This window comes from Oncorhynchus mykiss, chromosome 23 (assembly GCF_057628025.1).
Source record: "Oncorhynchus mykiss isolate SJ-2025 chromosome 23, ASM5762802v1, whole genome shotgun sequence".
NCBI lineage: Eukaryota > Metazoa > Chordata > Actinopteri > Salmoniformes > Salmonidae > Oncorhynchus > Oncorhynchus mykiss.
Window position 1 is genome coordinate 48350526 of NC_143044.1, and position 22329 is coordinate 48372854.

Genomic DNA, 22329 nt, shown 5'->3' on the forward strand with positions numbered 1-22329 from the left:
TCCTCCTCCCGCTCCCCTGTCCTCCTTCTCTGTCCTCCTGCTCCTCTGTCCTCCTCCTCCCACTCCTCTGTCCTCCTCCTGTTCCTCTGTCCTCCTACTCTGTCCTCCTCCTCCTGCTCCTCTGTCCTCCTCCTCCCACTTCTCTGTCCTCCTTCTCTGTCCTCCTCCCGCTCCCTTGTCCTCCTTCTCTGTCCTCCTGCTCCTCTGTCCTCCTCCTCCCACTCCTCTGTCCTCCTCCTGTTCCTCTGTCCTCCTCCTCCCGCTCCTCTGTCCTCCTTCTCTTCTGTCCTCCCGCTCCTCTGTTCTTCTCCTCTGTCCTCACCCTCCCCTCCTCTGTCCTCCTTCTCAGTTCACCTCGTTCCTGTTTTTTCAGAACCTCCCTCAGAGATATAACTTTGAAAAGCTACCAAAGTAATCTAATTTACTGCTGTAGCCTACAACCCCTTTTTTCTGCCAAATGTTATTCTTTCAAAATGTTGGGTTCAAGTGAAATCATTTCTCTATTACCTTGTAATTAATTACCGACCCTTTTGTTCACTTTGAAATGTCATAGTCTTCCTACACCATTCTTCTGTTTGGAATGTTGTAGTAGACCAAATTTGCAATGCTTTTGCATCTTCCTTCTAGTGGAAACAGAAACACACCCTGTTCTGCTTCATGTCCTTCAGTTAGTTCAACTGGACAAACAGGATCTTCTGTGAATGGGTGGTGTGCTACAGCCAAGCGGGAGTCAATGAAACCAGCAATTTAGGGTTAAACAGAAACCAGCCATTAGAGGGTTAAACAGAAACCAGCCATTAGAGGGTTAAACAGAAACCAGCAATTAGACTGGGGTTAAACAGAAACCAGCCATTAGAGGGTTAAACAGAAACCAGCCATTAGAGGGTCAAACAGAAACCAGCCATTAGAGGGTCAAACAGAAACCAGCCATTAGAGGGTTAAACATAAACCAGCCATTAGAGGGTTAAACAGAAACCAGCCACTAGAGGGTTAAACAGAAACCAGCCATTAGACCGATAAACAGAAACCAGCCATTAGAGGGTTAAACAGAAACCAGCCATTAGAGGGTTAAACAGAAACCAGCCATTAGAGGGTCAAACAGAAACCAGCCATTAGAGGGTCAAACAGAAACCAGCCATTAGAGGGTTAAACATAAACCAGCCATTAGAGGGTTAAACAGAAATCAGCCATTGGAGGGTTAAACAGAAACCAGCCATTAGAGGGTTAAACAGAAACCAGCCATTAGACCGATAAACAGAAACCAGCCATTAGAGGGTTAAACAGAAACCAGCCATTAGAGGGTTAAACAGAAACCAGCAATTAGACTGGGGTTAAACAGAAACCAGCCATTAGAGGATTAAACAGAAACCAGCAATTAGACTGGGGTTAAACAGAAAAAAGCCGTTAGAGGGTTAAACAGAAACCAGCCATTAGAGGGTTAAACAGAAACCAGCCATTAGAGGGTTAAACAGAAACCAGCAATTAGACTGGGGTTAAACAGAAACCAGATGTTAGAGGGTTAAACAGAAACCAGCCATTAGAGGGTTAAACAGAAACCAGCCATTAGAGGGTTAAACAGAAACCAGCAATTAGACTGGGGTTAAACAGAAACCAGCCATTAGAGGGTTAAACAGAAACCAGCCATTAGAGGGTCAAACAGAAACCAGCCATTAGAGGGTCAAACAGAAACCAGCCATTAGACTGGGGTTAAACAGAAACCAGCCATTAGAGGGTTAAACAGAAACCAGCCACTAGAGGGTTAAACAGAAACCAGCCATTAGAGGGTTAAACAGAAACCAGCCATTAGACCGATAAACAGAAACCAGCCATTAGACCGATAAACAGAAACCAGCCATTAAATCAAATCAAATCAAATTTTATTTGTCACATACACATGGTTAGCAGATGTTAATGCGAGTGTAGCGAAATGCTTGTGCTTCTAGTTCCGACAATGCAGTAATAACAAGTAATCTAACTAACAATTCCAAAACTACTGTCTTGTACACAGTGTAAGGGGATAAAGAATATGTACATAAGGATATATGAATGAGTGATGGTACAGAGCAGTATAGGCAAGATACAGTAGATGGTATCGGGTACAGTATGTACAAATGAGATGAGTATGTAAACAAAGTGAAATAGTATAGTATAAAGTGGCTAGTGATACATGTATTACATAAGGATACCGTCGATGATATAGAGTACAGTATATACGTATGCATATGAGATGAATAATGTAGGGTAAGTAACATTTATATAAGGTAGCATTGTTTAAAGTGGCTAGTGATATATTTACATCATTTCCCATCAATTCCCATTATTAAAGTGGCTGGAGTTGAGTCAGTGTCAGTGTGTTGGCAGCAGCCACTCAGTGTTAGTGGTGGCTGTTTAACAGTCTGATGGCCTTGAGATAGAAGCTGTTTTTCAGTCTCTCGGTCCCAGCTTTGATGCACCTGTACTGACCTCGCCTTCTGGATGATAGCGGGGTGAACAGGCAGTGGCTCGGGTGGTTGATGTCCTTGATGATCTTTATGGCCTTCCTGTGACATCGGGTGGTGTAGGTGTCCTGGAGGGCAGGTAGTTTGCCCCCGGTGATGCGTTGTGCAGACCTCACTACCCTCTGGAGAGCCTTACGGTTGAGGGCGGTGCAGTTGCCATACCAGGCGGTGATACAGCCCGCCAGGATGCTCTCGATTGTGCATCTGTAGAAGTTTGTGAGTGCTTTTGGTGACAAGCCGAATTTCTTCAGCCTCCTGAGGTTGAAGAGGCGCTGCTGCGCCTTCTTCACGATGCTGTCTGTGTGAGTGGACCAATTCAGTTTGTCTGTGATGTGTATGCCGAGGAACTTAAAACTTGCTACCCTCTCCACTACTGTTCCATCGATGTGGATAGGGGGGTGTTCCCTCTGCTGTTTCCTGAAGTCCACAATCATCTCCTTAGTTTTGTTGACGTTGAGTGTGAGGTTGTTTTCCTGACACCACACTCCGAGGGCCCTCACCTCCTCCCTGTAGGCCGTCTCATCGATGTTGGTAATCAAGCCTACCACTGTTGTGTCGTCCGCAAACTTGATGATTGAGTTGGAGGCGTGCGTGGCCACGCAGTCGTGGGTGAACAGGGAGTACAGGAGAGGGCTCAGAACGCAACCTTGTGGGGCCCCAGTGTTGAGGATCAGCGGGGAGGAGATGTTGTTGCCTACCCTCACCACCTGGGGGCGGCCCGTCAGGAAGTCCAGTACCCAGTTGCACAGGGCGGGGTCGAGACCCAGGGTCTCGAGCTTGATGACGAGCTTGGAGGGTACTATGGTGTTGAATGCCGAGCTGTAGTCGATGAACAGCATTCTCACATAGGTATTCCTCTTGTCCAGATGGGTTAGGGCAGTGTGCAGTGTGGTTGAGATTGCATCGTCTGTGGACCTATTTGGGCGGTAAGCAAATTGGAGTGGGTCTAGGGTGTCAGGTAGGGTGGAGGTGATATGGTCCTTGACTAGTCTCTCAAAGCACTTCATGATGACGGATGTGAGTGCTACGGGGCGGTAGTCATTTAGCTCAGTTACCTTAGCTTTCTTGGGAACAGGAACAATGGTGGCCCTCTTGAAGCATGTGGGAACAGCAGACTGGTATAGGGATTGATTGAATATGTCCGTAAACACACCGGCCAGCTGGTCTGCGCATGCTCTGAGGGCGCGGCTGGGGATGCCATCTGGGCCTGCAGCCTTGCGAGGGTTAACACGTTTAAATGTCTTACTCACCTCGGCTGCAGTGAAGGAGAGACCGCATGTTTTCGTTGCAGGCCGTGTCAGTGGCACTGTATTGTCCTCAAAGCGGGCAAAAAAGTTATTTAGTCTGCCTGGGAGCAAGACATCCTGGTCCGTGACTGGGCTGGGTTTCTTCCTGTAGTCCGTGATTGACTGTAGACCCTGCCACATGCCTCTTGTGTCTGAGCCGTTGAATTGAGATTCTACTTTGTCTCTGTACTGGCGCTTAGCTTGTTTGATAGCCTTGCGGAGGGAATAGCTGCACTGTTTGTATTCGGTCATGTTACCAGACACCTTGCCCTGATTAAAAGCAGTGGTTCGCGCTTTCAGTTTCACACGAATGCTGCCATCAATCCACGGTTTCTGGTTAGGGAATGTTTTAATCGTTGCTATGGGAACGACATCTTCAACGCACGTTCTAATGAACTCGCACACCGAATCAGCGTATTCGTCAATGTTGTTATCTGACGCAATACGAAACATCTCCCAGTCCACGTGATGGAAGCAGTCTTGGAGTGTGGAGTCAGCTTGGTCGGACCAGCGTTGGACAGACCTCAGCGTGGGAGCCTCTTGTTTTAGTTTCTGTCTGTAGGCAGGGATCAACAAAATGGAGTCGTGGTCAGCTTTTCCGAAAGGGGGGCGGGGCAGGGCCTTATATGCGTCGCGGAAGTTAGAGTAACAATGGTCCAAGGTCTTTCCTCCCCTGGTTGCGCAATCGATATGCTGATAAAATTTGGGGAGTCTTGTTTTCAGATTAGCCTTGTTAAAATCCCCAGCTACAATGAATGCAGCCTCCGGATAAATTGTTTCCAGTTTGCAGAGAGTTAAATAAAGTTCGTTCAGAGCCATCGATGTGTCTGCTTGGGGGGGGATATATACGGCTGTGATTATAATCGAAGAGAATTCTCTTGGTAGATAATGCGGTCTACATTTGATTGTGAGGAATTCTAAATCAGGTGAACAGAAGGATTTGAGTTCCTGTATGTTTCTTTCATCGCACCATGTCACGTTAGTCATAAGGCATACGCCCCCGCCCCTCTTTTTACCAGAAAGATGTTTTTTCCTGTCTGCGCGATGCGTGGAGAAACCTGTTGGCTGCACCGCTTCGGAAAGCGTCTCTCCAGTAAGCCACGTTTCCGTGAAGCAAAGGACGTTACAGTCTCTGATGTCCCTCTGGAATGCTACCCTTGCTCGGATTTCATCAACCTTGTTGTCAAGAGACTGGACATTGGCAAGAAGAATGCTAGGGAGTGGTGCGCGCTGTGCCCGTCTCCGGAGTCTGACCAGAAGACCGCCTCGTTTCCCTCTCTTTCGGAGTCGTTTTTTTGGGTCGCTGCATAGGATCCACTCCGTTGTCCTGTTTGTAAGGCAGAACACAGGATCCGCGTCGCGAAAAACATATTCTTGGTCGTACTGATGGTGAGTTGATGCTGATCTTATATTCAGTAGTTCTTCTCGACTGTATGTAATGAAACCTAAGATGACCTGGGGTACTAATGTAAGAAATAACACGTAAAAAAACAAAAAACTGCATAGTTTCCTAGGAACGCGAAGCGAGGCGGCCATCTCTGTCGGCGCCGGAAGTACATAGAGGGTACATTAGAGGGTTAAACAGAAACCAGCCATTAGACTGGGGTTAAACAGAAACCAGCCATTAGACTGGGGTTAAACAGAAACCAGCCATTAGACTGGGGTTAAACAGAAACCAGGAATTAGACTGGGGTTAAACAGAAACCAGCCACTAGAGGGTTAAACAGAAACCAGCCATTAGAGGGTTAAACAGAAACCAGCCATTAGAGGGTTAAACAGAAACCAGCCATTAGAGGGTTAAACAGAAACCAGCCATTAGAGGGTTAAACAGAAACCAGCCATTAGAGGGTTAAACATAATGGATCTAACCAATTTACTTTTCATGTTTTGCTGTTGTTTTTCTGGGTATTGAGGCTTGAAAGAAAAAAAAAGAAAAATCTGATGTGGTCCTCTCTTAAATCTTTGATTAGAAGTCACATTTTGGAGTTTTCCTCATTCACTGGTTTTCTTTCTGAAGCTGCTGTTTCTTGTTTTTTCCCCCAGCGCAATTCACCATGGCAACTGTTAGTGACTGGGTCACATGGCCTATCTCGTGCTTGGAGAATAGGAAAGGATGGACAGATGATGCAGGCATCTGTCTGTCGGTTTCTGGTTTATTGGTTAAAAGTCATTTGTTGGAGTGGAATTAACCATCCCAAAAATTGCCCCTTTGAATACAAAAACCCTACAAACACTTTAAGGCGCGTGTGTCAAACACATTCCACGGCAGGTCGAGTGTCTGTGGGTTTTCGCTCTACCCTTGTACTTTATTGATGAATTAAGGTCACTAATTAGTAAGCAACTCCCCTCACCTGATTGTCTCTGTCTTAATTGAAAGAAAAAACAAAAACCCACAGACACTCGGCCCTCCATGGAATGAGTTTGACACCCCTGGTTTAATTTGACCTACAGTATGTGTTTTTATAAACCACATTCAATCTAGAGAGAATGACCAAGGCCTATTCTATTTCTCTTGAATACATGTTTTGTGTCTGTAGCTCTGATGGTCATGATTCCCACCAATGTAGCTCTGATGGTCATGATTCCCACCAATGTAGCTCTAAAGGTCATAATTCCCACCAATGAGGCTCTGATGGTCATAATTCCCACCAACGTAGCTCTGATGGTCATAATTCCCACCAACGTAGCTCTGATAGTCATAATTCACACCAAAGTACCTCTGATAAATCATAATTCCCACCAACCTATCTCTATTGGTCATAATTCCCACCAACGTAGCTCTGATGGTTATAATTCCCACCAATGTAGCTCTGATGGTTATAATTCCCACCAACGTAGCTCTGATGGTCATAATTCCCACCAACGTAGCTCTGATGGTTATAATTCTCACCAACGTAGCTCTGATGGTCATAATTCCCACCAACGTAGCTCTGATGAATCATAATTCCCACCAACGTAGCTCTGATGGTTATAATTCCCACCAACGTAGCTCTGATGGTTATAATTCCCACCAACGTAGCTCTGATGGTTATAATTCCCACCAACGTAGCTCTGATGGTTATAATTCCCACCAAGGTAGCTCTGATGGTCATAATTCCCACCAACGTAGCTCTGATGGTTATAATTCCCACCAACGTAGCTCTGATGGTTATAATTCCCACCAATGTAGCTCTGATGGTCATAATTCCAAACAACGTAGTTCTGATGGTCATAATTCCCAACAACGTAGTTCTGATGAATCCTAACTCCCATCAACGTAGCTCTGATGGTCATAATTCCCAAAAACGTAGTTCTGATGAATCCTAATTCCCACCAACATAGATCTGATAAATCATACTTCCCACCAACGTAGCTCTGATGAATCCTAATTCCCACCAACATAGATCTGATAAATCATACTTCCCACCAACGTAGCTCTGATGAATCATAATTCCCACCAATGTAGTTCTGGTGAATCATAATTCCCACCAACGTAGCTCTGATGGTCATAATTCCCACCAACGTAGTTCTGATGAATCATAATTCCCACCAAAGTAGCTCTGATAAATCATAATTCCCACCAACGTAGCTCTGATGGTCATAATTCCCACCAACGTAGCTCTGATGGTCATAATTCCCACCAACGTAGCTCTGATGGTTATAATTCCCACCAAGGTAGCTCTGATGGTCATAATTCCCACCAAGGTAGCTCTGATGGTCATAATTCCCACCAACGTAGTTCTGATGGTCATAATTCCCACCAACGTAGTTCTGATGGTCATAATTCCCACCAAAGTAGCTCTGATAAATCATAATTCCCACCAACGTAGCTCTGATGGTCATAATTCCCACCAACGTAGCTCTGATGGTCATAATTCCCACCAACGTAGCTCTGATGGTTATAATTCCCACCAAGGTAGCTCTGATGGTCATAATTCCCACCAAGGTAGCTCTGATGGTCATAATTCCCACCAACGTAGCTCTGATGGTTATAATTCCCACCAACGTAGCTCTGATGGTTATAATTCCCACCAACGTAGCTCTGATGGTTATAATTCCCACCAACGTAGCTCTGATGGTTATAATTCCCACCAACGTAGCTCTGATGGTCATAATTCCCACCAACGTAGCTCTGATGGTTATAATTCCCAACAACGTAGCTCTGATGGTTATAATTCCCACCAACGTAGCTCTGATGGTCATAATTCCCACCAACGTAGCTCTGATGGTCATAATTCCCACCAACGTAGCTCTGATGGTTATAATTCTCACCAACGTAGCTCTGATGGTCATAATTCACACCAACGTAGTTCTGATGGTCATAATTCCCACCAACGTAGTTCTAATGAATCATAATTCCCACCAACGTAGTTCTGATGGTCATAATTCCCACCAACGTAGTTCTGATGGTCATAATTCCCACCAACGTAGTTCTAATGAATCATAATTCCCACCAACGTAGTTCTGATGGTCATAATTCCCACCAACGTAGTTCTGATGGTCATAATTCACACCAAAGTAGCTCTGATAAATCATAATTCCCATTAACCAATCTCTGATGGTCATAATTCCCACCAACGTAGCTCTGATGAATCATAATTCACACCAACGTAGATCTGATGGTTATAATTCCCACCAACGTAGCTCTGATGGTCATAATTCCCACCAACGTAGCTCTGATGGTCATAATTTCCATTCATTATTCATACTCTACATGGTTTATTTATTGTCCCTGAATGTTTATTGTCCCTGAATGTTGATGTGAGTGAATGCACATGGTGTTTGTATGCTCTAACACAGACCTAGCCGAGATAAAGAGGAACAATATATATTGAGAATGGTATTTATGGTATCTTCTCTTGCCAGTCTCCCTTCTAGATAGATTTGCCATACCATTTGAAAGCATATGAGAGGGAGAGCGTTATGATTTACGACCAATGTCAAAATAAAATCCTTGAGTTCATCCTCTTCATTCTCTTACTCTACTGTCTGTACGTTGCCTTGGCTCAGGTTGACGTGACGTTATTTCAATGAAGGCTAAGAGTTATCCATACAGCCAGAGGCAGAGGTCAGCCTATAGCCGACTCACTCTGCTCCATCTTTATTCTACTCTCCTTCCTGTATCACTCCTTTCTCTCCTACCCTCACTACATCACTCCTTCCTCTCCTACCCTCACTACATCACTCCTTCCCCTCCTTTGCTCCCTGTATCACTCCTTCCCCTCCTATCCTCCCTGTATCACTCCTTCCCCTCCTTTCCTCCCTGTATCACTCCTTCCCTCCCTGTATCACCCCTTCCCCTCCTTTCCTCCCTGTATCACTCCTTCCCCTCCTTTCCTCCCTGTATCACTCCTTCCCTCCATGTATCACTCCTTCCCCTCCTTTCCTCCCTGTATCACTCCTTCCCTTCCTGTATCACTCCTTCCCTCCCTGTATCACTCCTTCCCCTGCTTTCCTCCCTGTATCACTCCTTCCCTCCATGTATCACTCCTTCCTCTCCTTTCCTCCCTGTATCACTCCTTCCTTCCCTGTATCACTCCTTCCCCTCCTTCCCTCCCTGCATCACTCCTTCCCCTCCTTCCCTCCCTGTATCACTCCTACCCCTCCTTTCCTCCCTGTATCACTCCTTCCCCTCCTTTCCTCCCTGTATCACTCCTTCCCTCCCTGTATCACTCCTTCCTCTCCTACCCTCACTACATCACTCCTTCCCCTCCTTTCCTCCCTGTATCACTCCTTCCCCTCCTCCCCACCCTGTATCACTCCTTCCCCTACTTTCCTCCCTGTATCACTCCTTCCCTCCCTGTATCACTCCTTCCTCTCCTACCCTTACTACATCACTCCTTCCCCTTCTTTCCTCCCTGTATCACTCCTTCCCCTCCTTTCCTCCCTTTATCATTCCTTCCTCTCCTACCCTCACTGCATCACTCCTTCCCCTCCTTTCCTCCCTGTATCACTCCTTCCCCTCCTTTTCTCCCTGTATCACTCCTTCCCTCCCTGTATCACTCCGTCCCCTTCTTCCCACCCTGAATCACTCCTTCCCTCCCTGTATCACTCCTTCCATCCCTGTATCACTCCTTCCTCTCCTTCCCTCCCTGTATCACTCCTTCCCCTCCTTTCCTCCCTGTATCACTCCTCCCCTCCCTGTATCACTCCTTCCCCTCCATCCCTCCCTGTATCACTCCTTCCCCTCCATCCCTCCCTGGATCACTCCTTCCCCTCCTTCCCTCCCTGTATCACTCCTTCCCCTCCATCCCTCCCTGAATCACTCCTTCCCCTCCTTCCCTCCCTGTATCACTCCTTCCCCTCCATCCCTCCCTGTATCACTCCTTCCCTCCCTGTATCACTCCTTCCCCTCCTTCCCTCCATGTATCACTCCTTCCCTCCCTGTATCACTCCTTCCCCTCCTTTCCTCCCTGTATCACTCCTTCCTCTCATTTCCTCCATGTATCACTCCTTCCCCTCCTTTCCTCCTGTATCACTCCTTCCTCTCCCTCCCTCCATGTATCACTCCTTCCCCTCCTTCCCTCCCTGTATCACTCCTTCCTCTCCTTCCCTCTCTGTATCACTCCTTCCTCTCCTGCCCACCCTGTATCACTCCTTAGCCTCCTTCCCTCCCTGTATCATTCCTTCCCCTCCTTCCCTAAATGTATCACTCCTTCCCCTCCTTCCCTCCCTGTATCACTCCTTCCTCTCCTTCCCTCCCTGTATCACTACTTCCTCTCCTGCCCACCCTGTATCACTCCTTCCCCTCCTTCCCTCCCCGTATCACTCCTTCCCCTCCTTTCCTCCCTGTATCACTCCTCCCCTCCCTGTATCACTCCTTCCCCTCCATCCCTCTCTGTATCACTCCTTCCCCTCCATCCCTCCCTGGATCACTCCTTCCCTTCCTTCCCTCCCTGTATCACTCCTTCCCCTCCATCCCTCCCTGAATCACTCCTTCCCTTCCTTCCCTCCCTGTATCACTCCTTCCCCTCCATCCCTCCCTGTATCACTCCTTCCCTCCCTGTATCACTCCTTCCCCTCCTTCCCTCCATGTATCACTCCTTCCCTCCCTGTATCACTCCTTCCCCTCCTTTCCTCCCTGTATCACTCCTTCCTCTCCTTTCCTCCATGTATCACTCCTTCCCCTCCTTTCCTCCTGTATCACTCCTTCCTCTCCTTCCCTCCATGTATCACTCCTTCCCCTCCTTCCCTCCCTGTATCACTCCTTCCTCTCCTTCCCTCTCTGTATCACTCCTTCCTCTCCTGCCCACCCTGTATCACTCCTTCCCCTCCTTCCCTCCCTGTATCATTCCTTCCCCTCCTTCCCTAAATGTATCACTCCTTCCCCTCCTTCCCTCCCTGTATCACTCCTTCCTCTCCTCTGCTCCCTGTATCACTACTTCCTCTCCTGCCCACCCTGTATCACTCCTTCCCCTCCTTCCCTCCCTGTATCAATCCTTCCCCTCCTTCCCTCCCTGTATAATTCCTTCCTCCCCTTCCCTCCATGTATCACTCCTTCCTCTCCTTCCCTACCTGTATCACTCCTTCCTCTCCTTCCCTCCATGTATCACCCCTTCCCTCCATGTATCACTCCTTCCCCTCCTTTCCTCCCTGTATCACTCCTTCCCTCCCTGTATCACTCCTTCCCCTCCTTTCCTCCCTGTATCACTCCTTCCCCTCCTTTCCTCCCTGTATCACTCCTTCCCTCCATGTATCACTCCTTCCCCTCCTTTCCTCCCTGTATCACTCCTTCCCTCCAAGTATCACTCCTTCCCCTCCTTTCCTCCCTGTATCACTCCTTCCCCTCCTTCCCTCCCTGTATCACTCCTTCCCCTCCATCCCTCCCTGTATCACTCCTTCCTTCCCTGTATCACTCCGTCCCCTCCAAGTATCACTCCTTCCCCTCCATCCCTCCCTGGATCACTCCTTCCCCTCCTTCCCTCCCTGTATCACTCCTTCCCCTCCATCCCTCCCTGTATCACTCCTTCCGCTCCTTCCCTCCCTGTATCACTCCTTCCCCTCAATCCCTCCCTGTATCACTCCTTCCCTCCCTGTATCACTCCGTCCCCTCCTTCCCTCCATGTATCACTCCTTCCCTCCCTGTATCACTCCTTCCCCTCCTTTCCTCCCTGTATCACTCATTCCTCTCCTTTCCTCCATGTATCACTCCTTCCCCTCCTTCCCTCCCTGTATCACTCCTTTCTCTCCTTCCCTCCCTGTATCACTCCTTCCTCTCCTGCCCACCCTGTATCACTCCTTCCCCTCCTTCCCTCCCTGTATCAATCCTTCCCCTCCTTCCCTCCCTGTATCATTCCTTCCTCCCCTTCCCTCCATGTATCACTCCTTCCTCTCCTTCCCTACCTGTATCACTCCTTCCTCTCCTTCCCTCCATGTATCACTCCTTCCCCTCCTTCCCTCCCTGTATCATTTCTTCCTCCCCTTCCCTCCATGTATCACTCCTTCCTCTCCTTCCCTACCTGTATCACTCCTTCCTCTCCTTCCCTCCCTGTATCACCCCTTCCCTCCATGTATCACTCCTTCCCCTCCTTTCCTCCCTGTATCACTCCTTCCCTCCCTGTATCACTCCTTCCCCTCCTTTCCTCCCTGTATCACTCCTTCCCCTCCTTTCCTCCCTGTATCACTCCTTCCCTCCATGTATCACTCCTTCCTCTCCTTCCCTCCCTGTATCACTCCTTCCCTCCCTGTATCACTCCTTCCCTCCCTGTATCACTCCTTCCCTCCCTGTATCACTCCTTCCCTCCCTGTATCACTCCTCCCCCTCCTTTCCTCCCTGTATCACTCCTTCCCTCTATGTATCACTCCTTCCCCTCCTTTCCTCCCTGTATCACTCCTTCCCTCCCTGTATCACTCCTTCCCTCCCTGCATCACTCCTTCCCCTCCTTCCCTCCCCGTATCACTCCTTCCCCTCCTTTCCTCCCCGTATCACTCCTTCCCCTCCTTTCCTCCCTGTATCACTCCTTCCCCTACTCCCCACCCTGTATCACTCCTTCCCCTCCTTTCCTCCCTGTATCACTCCTTCCCTCCCTGTATCAGTCCTTCCTCTCCTACCCTCACTACATCACTCCTTCCCCTCCTTTCCTCCCTGTATCACTCCTTCCTCTCCTTCCCTCCCTGTATCATTCCTTCCTCTCCTTCCCTCCATGTATCACTCCTTCCTCTCCCTCCCTCCCTGTATCACTCCTTCCTCTCATTCCCTCCATGTATCACTCCTTCCTCTCCTTTCCTCCCTGTATCACTCCTTCCTCTCCTTTCCTCCCTGTATCACTCCTTCCTCTCCTTTCCTCCATGTATCACTCCTTCCTCTCCTTCCCTCCATATATCACTCCTTCCTCTCCTTCCCTCCATGTATCACTCCTTCCTCTCCTTCCCTCCCTGTATCACTCCTTCCTCTCCTTCCCTCCCTGTATCACTCCTTCCCTCCCTGTATCACTCCTTCCCTCCCTGTATCACTCCTTCCCTCCCTGTATCATTCCTTCCCTCCCTGTGTCACTCCTTCCCTCCCTGTGTCACTCCTTCCCTCCATGTATCACTCCTTTCCCTCCATGTATCACTCCTTCCCTCCCTGTATCACTCCTTCCCTCCATGTATCACTCCTTCCTCTCCTTTCCTCCCTGTATCACTCCTTCCTCTCCTTCCCTCCATGTATCACTCCTTCCTCTCCTTCCCTCCATGTATCACTGCTTCCTCTCCTTCCCTCCCTGTTTCACTCCTTCCTCTCCTTCCCTCCCTGTATCACTCTTTCCTCTCCTTCCCTCCCTGTATCACTCCTTCCCTCCCTGTATCACTCCTTCCCTCCCTGTATCACTCCTTCCCTCCATGTATCACTCCTTTCCTCCCTGTATCAGTCCTTCCTCTCCTACCCTCACAACATCACTCCTTCCCCTCCTTTCCTCCCTGTATCACTCCTTCCTCTCCTTCCCTCCATGTATCACTCCTTCCTCTCCTTCCCTCCATGTATCAATCCTTCCCTCCCTGTATCACTCCTTCCCTCCCTGTATCACTCCTTCCCTCCATGTATCACTCCTTTCCCTCCATGTATCACTCATTCCCTCCCTGTATCACTCCTTCCCTCCCTGTATCAGTCCTTCCTCTCCTACCCTCACAACATCACTCCTTCCCCTCCTTTCCTCCCTGTATCACTCCTTCCTCTCCTTCCCTCCATGTATCACTCCTTCCTCTCCTTCCCTCCATGTATCAATCCTTCCCCTCCTTCCCTCCCTGTATCATTCCTTCCTCTCCTTCCCTCCATGTATCACTCCTTCCTCTCCTTCCCTCCCTGTATCACTCCTTCCCTCCCTGTATCACTCCTTCCCAACCTGTATCACTCATTCTCTCCCTGTATCACTCCTTCCCTCCATGTATCACTCCTTTCCCTCCATGTATCACTCCTTCCCTCCCTGTATCACTCCTTCCCTCCATGTATCACTCCTTCCTCTCCTTTCCTCCCTGTATCACTCCTTCCTCTCCTTCCCTCCATGTATCACTCCTTTCCCTCCATGTATCACTCCTTCCCTCCCTGTATCACTCCTTCCCTCCCTGTATCAGTCCTTCCTCTCCTACCCTCACAACATCACTCCTTCCCCTCCTTTCCTCCCTGTATCACTCCTTCCCCTCCTTTCCTCCCTGTATCACTCCTTCCTCTCCTTCCCTCCATGTATCACTCCTTCCTCTACTTCCCTCCATGTATCACTCCTTCCTCTCCTTCCCTCCATGTATCAATCCTTCCCCTCCTTCCCTCCCTGTATCATTCCTTCCTCTCCTTCCCTCCATGTATCACTCCTTCCTCTCCTTCCCTCCCTGTATCACTCCTGCCCTCCCTGTATCACTCCTTCCCTCCCTGTATCACTCCTTCCCTCCATGTATCACTCCTTTCCCTCCTTTCCTCCCTATATCACTCCTTCCTCTCCTTCCCTCCATGTATCACTCCTTCCTCTCCTTCCCTCCCTGTATCACTCCTTCCCTCCCTGTATCACTCCTTCCCTCCCTGTATCACTCCTTCCCTCCATGTATCACTCCTTTCCCTCCTTCCCTCCATGTATCTCTCCTTCTTTCCATGTATCACTCCCTCTTCTTCCCTCCATGTATCACTCCTTCTCCTCCTTTTCTAGCTGGATGATGAATTTACAAAGGCAGCAAAAGGGAGAGGAAAACAAGATATAGCAATCACCAGGGCAACAGAGCTGATTGAGAATGCCTTGAAAAGACATGGCCATTAGTCTTTGTGTCTGCTAATCTGATTTTAAAGCTGTTACTACAATCTACAGCATTATGCCCCAGCGACCACTGACAGCGGTGGGTCCAGGGCGGAGGGCACGGCTCATACAATATCACTGACAGGGATGGGTCCAGAGATCTGATTCAGGGCGAAGGTCATGGCACAGACCAGAATAAATCAAATCAAATTTTATTAGTCACATGCGCCGAATACAACAGTGAAATGCTTAATTACGTGCCCCTAACCAACAATGCAGTTAAAATAAATATATGGATAAGAATAAGAAATAAAAGTAACAAGTAATTAAAGAGCATCCGTAAAATAACAATAGTGAGACTATATACAGGGGGTACTGGTACAGAGTCGATGTGTGGGGGCACCGATTAGTTAAGGTAATATATACATGAAGGTAGAGTTATTAAAGTGACTATGCATAGATGATAACAACAGAGTAGCAGCGGTGTAAAAGAGGGGAGGGGCAATGCAAATAGTCTGGGTAGCCATTTGATTAGGTGTTCAGATGGCTTGGGGGTAGAAGCTGTTTAGAAGCCTCTTGGACCTAGACTTGGTGCTCCGGTACCGCTTGCCGTGCGGAAGCAGAGAGAACAGTCTATGACTAGGGTGGCTGGAGTCTGACAATGTTTAGGGCCTTCCTCTGACACCGCCTGGTACAGATGTCCTGGATGGCAGGAAGCTTGGCCAGAATTATGTACTGGGCCCTTCGCACTACCCTCTGTAGTGCCTTGCGGTCGGAGGCCGAGCAGTTGCCATACCAGGCAGTGATGCAACGCTCTCGATGTTGCAGCTGTAGAACCTTTTGAGAATCTGAGGACCCATGCCAAATCATTTCAGTCTCCTGAGGGGGAATAGGTTTTGTTGTGCCCTTTTCACGACTGTGTTGGCGTGCTTGGACCATGTTAGTTTATTGGTGATGTGGACACCAAGGAATTTGAAGCTCTCCACCTGCTCCACTACAGCCCCGTCGATGAGAATTGGGGCGTGCTCGGTTCTCTTTTTCCTGTAGACCACAATCATCTCCTTTGTCTTGATCACGTTGAGGGAGAAGTTGTTGTCCTGGCACCACACGGCCAGGTCTCTGACTTCCTCCCTATAGGTTGTCTCATCGTTGTCGGTGATCAGCCCTCCACTGTTGTGTCACTGGCAAACTTAATGATGATGTTGGAGTCGTGCCTGGCCATGCAGTCATGAGGGAACAGGGAGTACAGGAGGGAACTGAGCACACACCCCTGAGGGGCCCCGGTGTCGAGGATCAGCGTGGCGGATGTGTTGTTACCTACCCTTACCACCTGAGACTGGTCCGTCAGGAAGTCCAGGATCCAGTTACAGAGGGAGGTGTTTAGTCCCAGGGTCCTTAGCTTATTGATCAGCTTTGAGGGCACTTTTTTTTTTATTAACAGTACTGACTGCTCAATAGATTTTGACTGGTTGCAGGTTCATATCAACAAAGAACAAGAATTACAGTATCACAGAGACAAAGGACAAGTTTGTGAGATGCAGGGTACAGTACTGTAAACATAGGGGTACAAGGAGGAGGAAGAACAAAAAACAAAATTGCAAAGAGCAAAGCAGAGTAGTAATTTCTGATCAATTTTGAGCTACTATGATAGAACATGTTTTCTTTCATCAAAAGACAATGACGGAAAAATGTTAATTTTTTTTAGATGAAAAATGTACTTCTCCCTGAGAATTTTATGTTTTGAACAATGTGTTTTCTATTTTTCGGTGTATTGTTTACTGACTGCTTGAGAGTGTATATCATTTTGACCACTTTGTTTATGATTTGAGAGCAGTGTTTGATTTTGAACACAGGTAAAAACTGTTTTGAGGCGAATGTTTCATTTTGCAAGAGGAGTCAGAGGTTATGTAAATAGTGCTTGAAGATGAGGTTTTGTGTTGAATGTTTTCAGGAAATGGTTTCAGAAATTGTGTTTTAGCAATTGAGAAAAACTGTAATAGCATTCTCACATATGTGTTCCTTTTGTCCAGGCGTGAAAGGGCAGTGTGGAGTGCAATAGAGATCACGTCATCTGTGGATCTGTTGGCGCAGTATGCAAATTGTAGTGGGTCTAGGGTTTCTGGGATAATGGTGTTGATGTAAGCCATGACCAGCCTTTCAAAGCACTTAATGTTTACTGATGTGAGTGCTACAGGTCGGTAGTCATTTAGGCAGGTTACGTGTTCTTAGGCACAAGCACAATGGTGGTCTGCTTGAAACATGTTGGTATTACAGACTTGAACAGGGAGAGGTTGAAAATGTCAGTAAAGACACTTGCCAGTTGGTCAGTGCATGCTCACAGTTCACGTACTCGTAATCCGTCTGACCTTGCTGCCTTGTGAATGTTAACCTGTTTAAATGTTTTACTCGCAACGGCTGCGGAGAGCGTGATCACACAGTCTTCCGGAACAGCTGGTGCTCTCATGCATGTTTCAGTGTTATTTGCCTCATAGCAAGCATAGAAGTGGTTTAGCTCGTCTGGTAGGCTCGTGTTACTGGGCAGCTCCCGGCTGTGCTTCCCTTTGTAGTCTGTAATGGTTTGCAAGCCCTGCCACAGATCACTGACGTGCTTCTACACCTGCATTGCTTGCTGTTTGGGGTTTTAGGCTGGGTTTCTGTACAGCACTTTGAGATATCAGCTGATGTACGAAGGGCTATATAAATACATTTGATTTGATTTGATGGATCCAGAGACCTGATTCAGGGCGGAGGGCATGACACATACAAGATCACTGACAGGGATGGGTCCAGAGACCTGGTTCAGGATGGAGGTCATGGCACAGACCAGATCACTGACAAACAGTCTGCCTTGTGTTTCATTCAGGAGAATATTTATGAAAACTATAGAGGCAGTAGGGGATCATTAGGTAATATAGTTAGATAGGATGCATACTGTAGTGGAGGTAATGTATATAGATAGGATCGAAGATTGAGTTATGTATTGATGGGGAGGGTTATGGTAGCTGAATTAAAAGAAGGGGATACAGACAGTAGATGGGGACTGGTGGTTGATATGAAGAGAGTCAGAAGATTGAGGAGAGATGGAGAAAGAAATGGAATGCCATGAGGAATAGAATGTGGTTGTTTAGGAGATGAGCTGACCCATTGGGATTTTGTTTTATTTTTCAAACCGTGTGTGAGGTGGAATTGGAGGGATGGAGGGATGAAACATGAGGAAGGATTCACTGTAGATACGGCATCTGTGTTTATGAGTGTGTGTGTGGCTGAGTGTCAGCGTGTGTGTTGCTGTGTCAGAGTGTGTGTGTGTGGCTGTGTCAGAGTGTGCAGTATATCAGGAGTATTATGTGTGAGAGTGTGAACGAGTGTGCATGTACGAGAGTGCATTCCTGCATATGCATGTGTGCATGCTTCTGTGCATGTGTGCAGTGTGTGTGTGTGTGTGTGTGTGTGTGTGTGCAGTGTGTCAGGTTAACAGACTGACACACAAATCTGTGCAGCCTGACTGGCCTAATGCCGACCCATTGAGACCCTCTCATGCGGAAATTAATCAAGCCCTTTTTACGGAGTGCAAGTGTCCAGGCTCTCACACACACACACACACACACACACACACACACACACACACACACACACACACACACACACACACACACACACACACACACACACCCCTGCCAGGCAGCTAGCCTATAAGTGAGCCTGTACACACACGCATGCACACTGCACGCAGCAACAATCCATTAACGACCAACCCAGAACTCATAAGAACTCTACAATGACCTGTTAGTAACCTGGTCTCATAGTTTGACTTTGGAATTTGGATGAACGTCGATTTTTGACCCATTCATTTTGTGTGGTTACAGGCTTAATTCCGTGTGGTTACAGGCTTAATTACGTGTGGTTACAGGGTTAATTCCTCCTCCCTTTAACTCTCATTACACCTTAGTTATCTTTCCAGAGCGTGAACACACACACACTCAGTTACCGTGCTGGTAGCAGCTCTTAATGTAGATGGCCCTGTAATGAATCTCTTAGAAACGGGAGATTAGGTTATGGCTGCTACAACCCTGGTTATATCATCAATTCACACACACACACACACATACACATACACACACGCACGCACGCACGCACGCACACACACACACACACACACACACACACACGCCTACATGCACACACACACACACACACACACACACACGCCTACATGCACACACAAACACCTCAGGCAGGAATGCACACACAGTAAAGGTGTTAACCTGTGGCCCGCTGGAGGAAACAGGAAGCCAGTGGATCTCTCATCAGTCTGTCTCTTTGGCACTGGGGATATGGATATACTTATTTTGTTCTAATCAATTGCTAATTGGGATTCCACCAGGGTGGAATTGCATTGCATTGCAAGGTGGGATACCATCTTTGGCTTGTATGACTGGTCTCTGATGAGGGTTCCAGGGGTACAAGGGTCATAAGGTAGACCTGCCTTCTCCAGTTGCCTGTTCTTTACGGATTGGCTCCCATCAAATTATATTCTCACAGGGAGCAGAGACCGATGGCAACACTGGTGAGAGTAAGCCTTAGGGTGATATGAGACAAACCACTCACACAAAACATTCAGATAACGAGGGTGATATGAGACACACCACTCACCCAAAACATTCAGATAACGAGGGTGATATGAGACACACCACTCACACAAAACAGTCAGATAACGAGAGTGATATGAGACACACTACTCACACAAAACATTTATATAACAAGGGTGATATTTATTTTACCTTTATTTAACTAGGCAAGTCAGTTAAGAACAAATTCTTATTTACAATGACGTCCTAGGAACAGTGGGTTAACTGCCTTCTTCAGGGGCAGAACAACACATTTTTACCTTGTCAGCTCAGGAATTCGATCCACCAACCTTTCGGTTACTGGCCCAACGCTCTAACCACTAGGCTACCTGCCTCTCCATGAGACACACCACTCACACAAAACATTCAGATACACATTCATAAAGAAGACAGTGACGAACCTCTCCATCTTGTGGATAGGTGAAGAGTGTCACCTATGTCTGACTTAAACATCCTCTGTCTCTCTGGGCATCTAGTCAGCCCATCAGACAGTCTGTCCACGAGACAGGCTGGCTGACGACCAAATAAGGGTGCAGAACGCCTTCCAGATCCAGGACGAGAACTGAGGATCCCGGTCGGAGACAATGTCCACCGGGAGTCCATGGATCTGGAAGACGTGCTGCACCATGAGCTGGGCCGTCTCTTTGGCAGAGGGTAGTTTGAGGAGAGGAACAACTACCGTCAGGATGACGGTGTTGCCATCAGACGGAGGAAACCCAGTGACAATGTCCAGGGAAATATGGGACCAGGGGCGATGAGGAACGAGCAAGAACCATAGTGGGCCACCAGAAGCGTTGTTGGAGGAAGGCCAGGGTTCGACGGGAGCCAGGATGACAGGTAAGTCTGGAGGAATGAGCCGATTCCAGGACCTGGGATCGGGCAGAATCAGGGACCAGCGTCTGGCTGGGACCTTTGTGCCTTGTGGACCAGGTTCTCAATTCCCCAGACAACTGAAGCCGCAAGGCATGAGGTAGAGAGGATGGTCTCAGAGTAAAAGGGTGTGGCAATGGAACTGTACAGGCGAGGAGAGCATCTGGCTTCATATTCTTAGACCCTGAGCGGTAGATGGTGAAGTTGAACCTGGTGAATAACAGAGCCCAATGGGCCTGCCTATATTGCTTGGCTGTGCGGAGATATTCAAAATTCTTATGGTCGGTCCAAACCAAAAATGGATGTTCCACTCCTTCCATCCAGTGCCTCCACTCCTCCAGCTCCATCTTGATCGTCAGAAGTTCCCGGTTACCTACGTCATAGTTTCTCTCAGCGGAGTTGAGACGATTGGACAGGAAGGCACAGGGATGTAGCCCTGGATGAAGCGGTGGTAGAAATGAGCAAACCCCAGGAAACGTTGCAATTGCACTCTGGACGTGGGTTGGGACCAATCCACCACCGCGCTCACTTTTTGAGGATCCATCTGGACATTTCCTTCAGTGATGATTTATCCCAGAAAGGAGGCAGTAGAGTGGTGAAACTCGCACTTCTCAACATTCACGAACATCTCGTTCTCAAGGAGGTGCTGAAGGACTTGTCAGAAGAGGGCAGACATGGAGAAGACAAGGATGTCGTCGAGGTAGACAAACACAAAACGATTGAACATGTCACGGGGCACATCGTTGACCAGGGCCTGGAAAACAGCGGGAGTGTTGGTGAGCCCAAACAGCATGACCAGATACTCATAGTGTCCACTGGCCGTGTTGAAAGACGTCTACCACTCGTCCCCCTCGCATATCAGAATAAGATGGTAGGCATTCCGAAGGTCCAACTTGGAAAAGATGGTAGCCCCCTGGAGAAGTTTGAAAGCAGAGGAGAGGAGTGGCAGGGGGTAACAATTCTTTGAGGCCCCAGTAGTTGATGCATGGATGCAGGGTCTTGTGTTTCTTTTCCACAGAGAAAAACCCTACGCCAGCAGGGAATTCGTCAAGGACGAATGCTCCCAGCAGCCAGAGAGTCCTCAATGTACTCCTCCATGACCTTGGTCTCGAGCCGGATAGGGAATATAGCCAACCTCGAGGCGGTGTGATGCACGGGAGGAGGTCAATGGCTCAATCGTAGGGACGATGCGGAGGAAGAGAGGTAGCACAAGCTTTGTTGAATACCTCCAGGAGATCATGGTACTCTGTGGGAACAGTAGAGAAATCTGAGGATTTACTTAAACCCTGAGGAGGACATCTCAGGGGTTGCTGCGCCGCATTAAGGCAGTGGGAGTAACAGAACGGGTTCCAACCCAGGATTGAACCCATGGTCCAGTCAGCAATGGGATTGTGCTTTTGGAGCCAAGAAAATCCCAACACAACAGGGACGTGAGGTGATTCAATGAGGAGAAGCTGTATAGACTTACTGTGATTGCCGGCAGATTAATGGGAACTGTGTTGTGCGTGACTCTTCCAATGGAACGGTCGTCCAGTGCCCTAGTGTCCATGGGAACGGAGAGGAGTTGAGTGGGGATACCTGGTTCCGATACCAGTGTAGCGTCCATAAAACTCTCATCTGCCGTGGAGTCAATGAGCACCTGCAGAGACTTAGACTGATCTCCCCACAGCAGGATCACAGAAAAAAAGGAGTATGGGTATTAGCAATTAGAGAATTCCCAGTATAGCTCAACAGTGTACTCGTACCTACTAATGAGTCAGGTCTCTTTACTGGGCAGGTGGCTATGTAATGTCCCGCAGCACCACAATATAGACAACAGTTGGAGCTCAGCCTACATGAATGTTGCGTAGGCTCCAGTGTGTCCGACTCACACGTC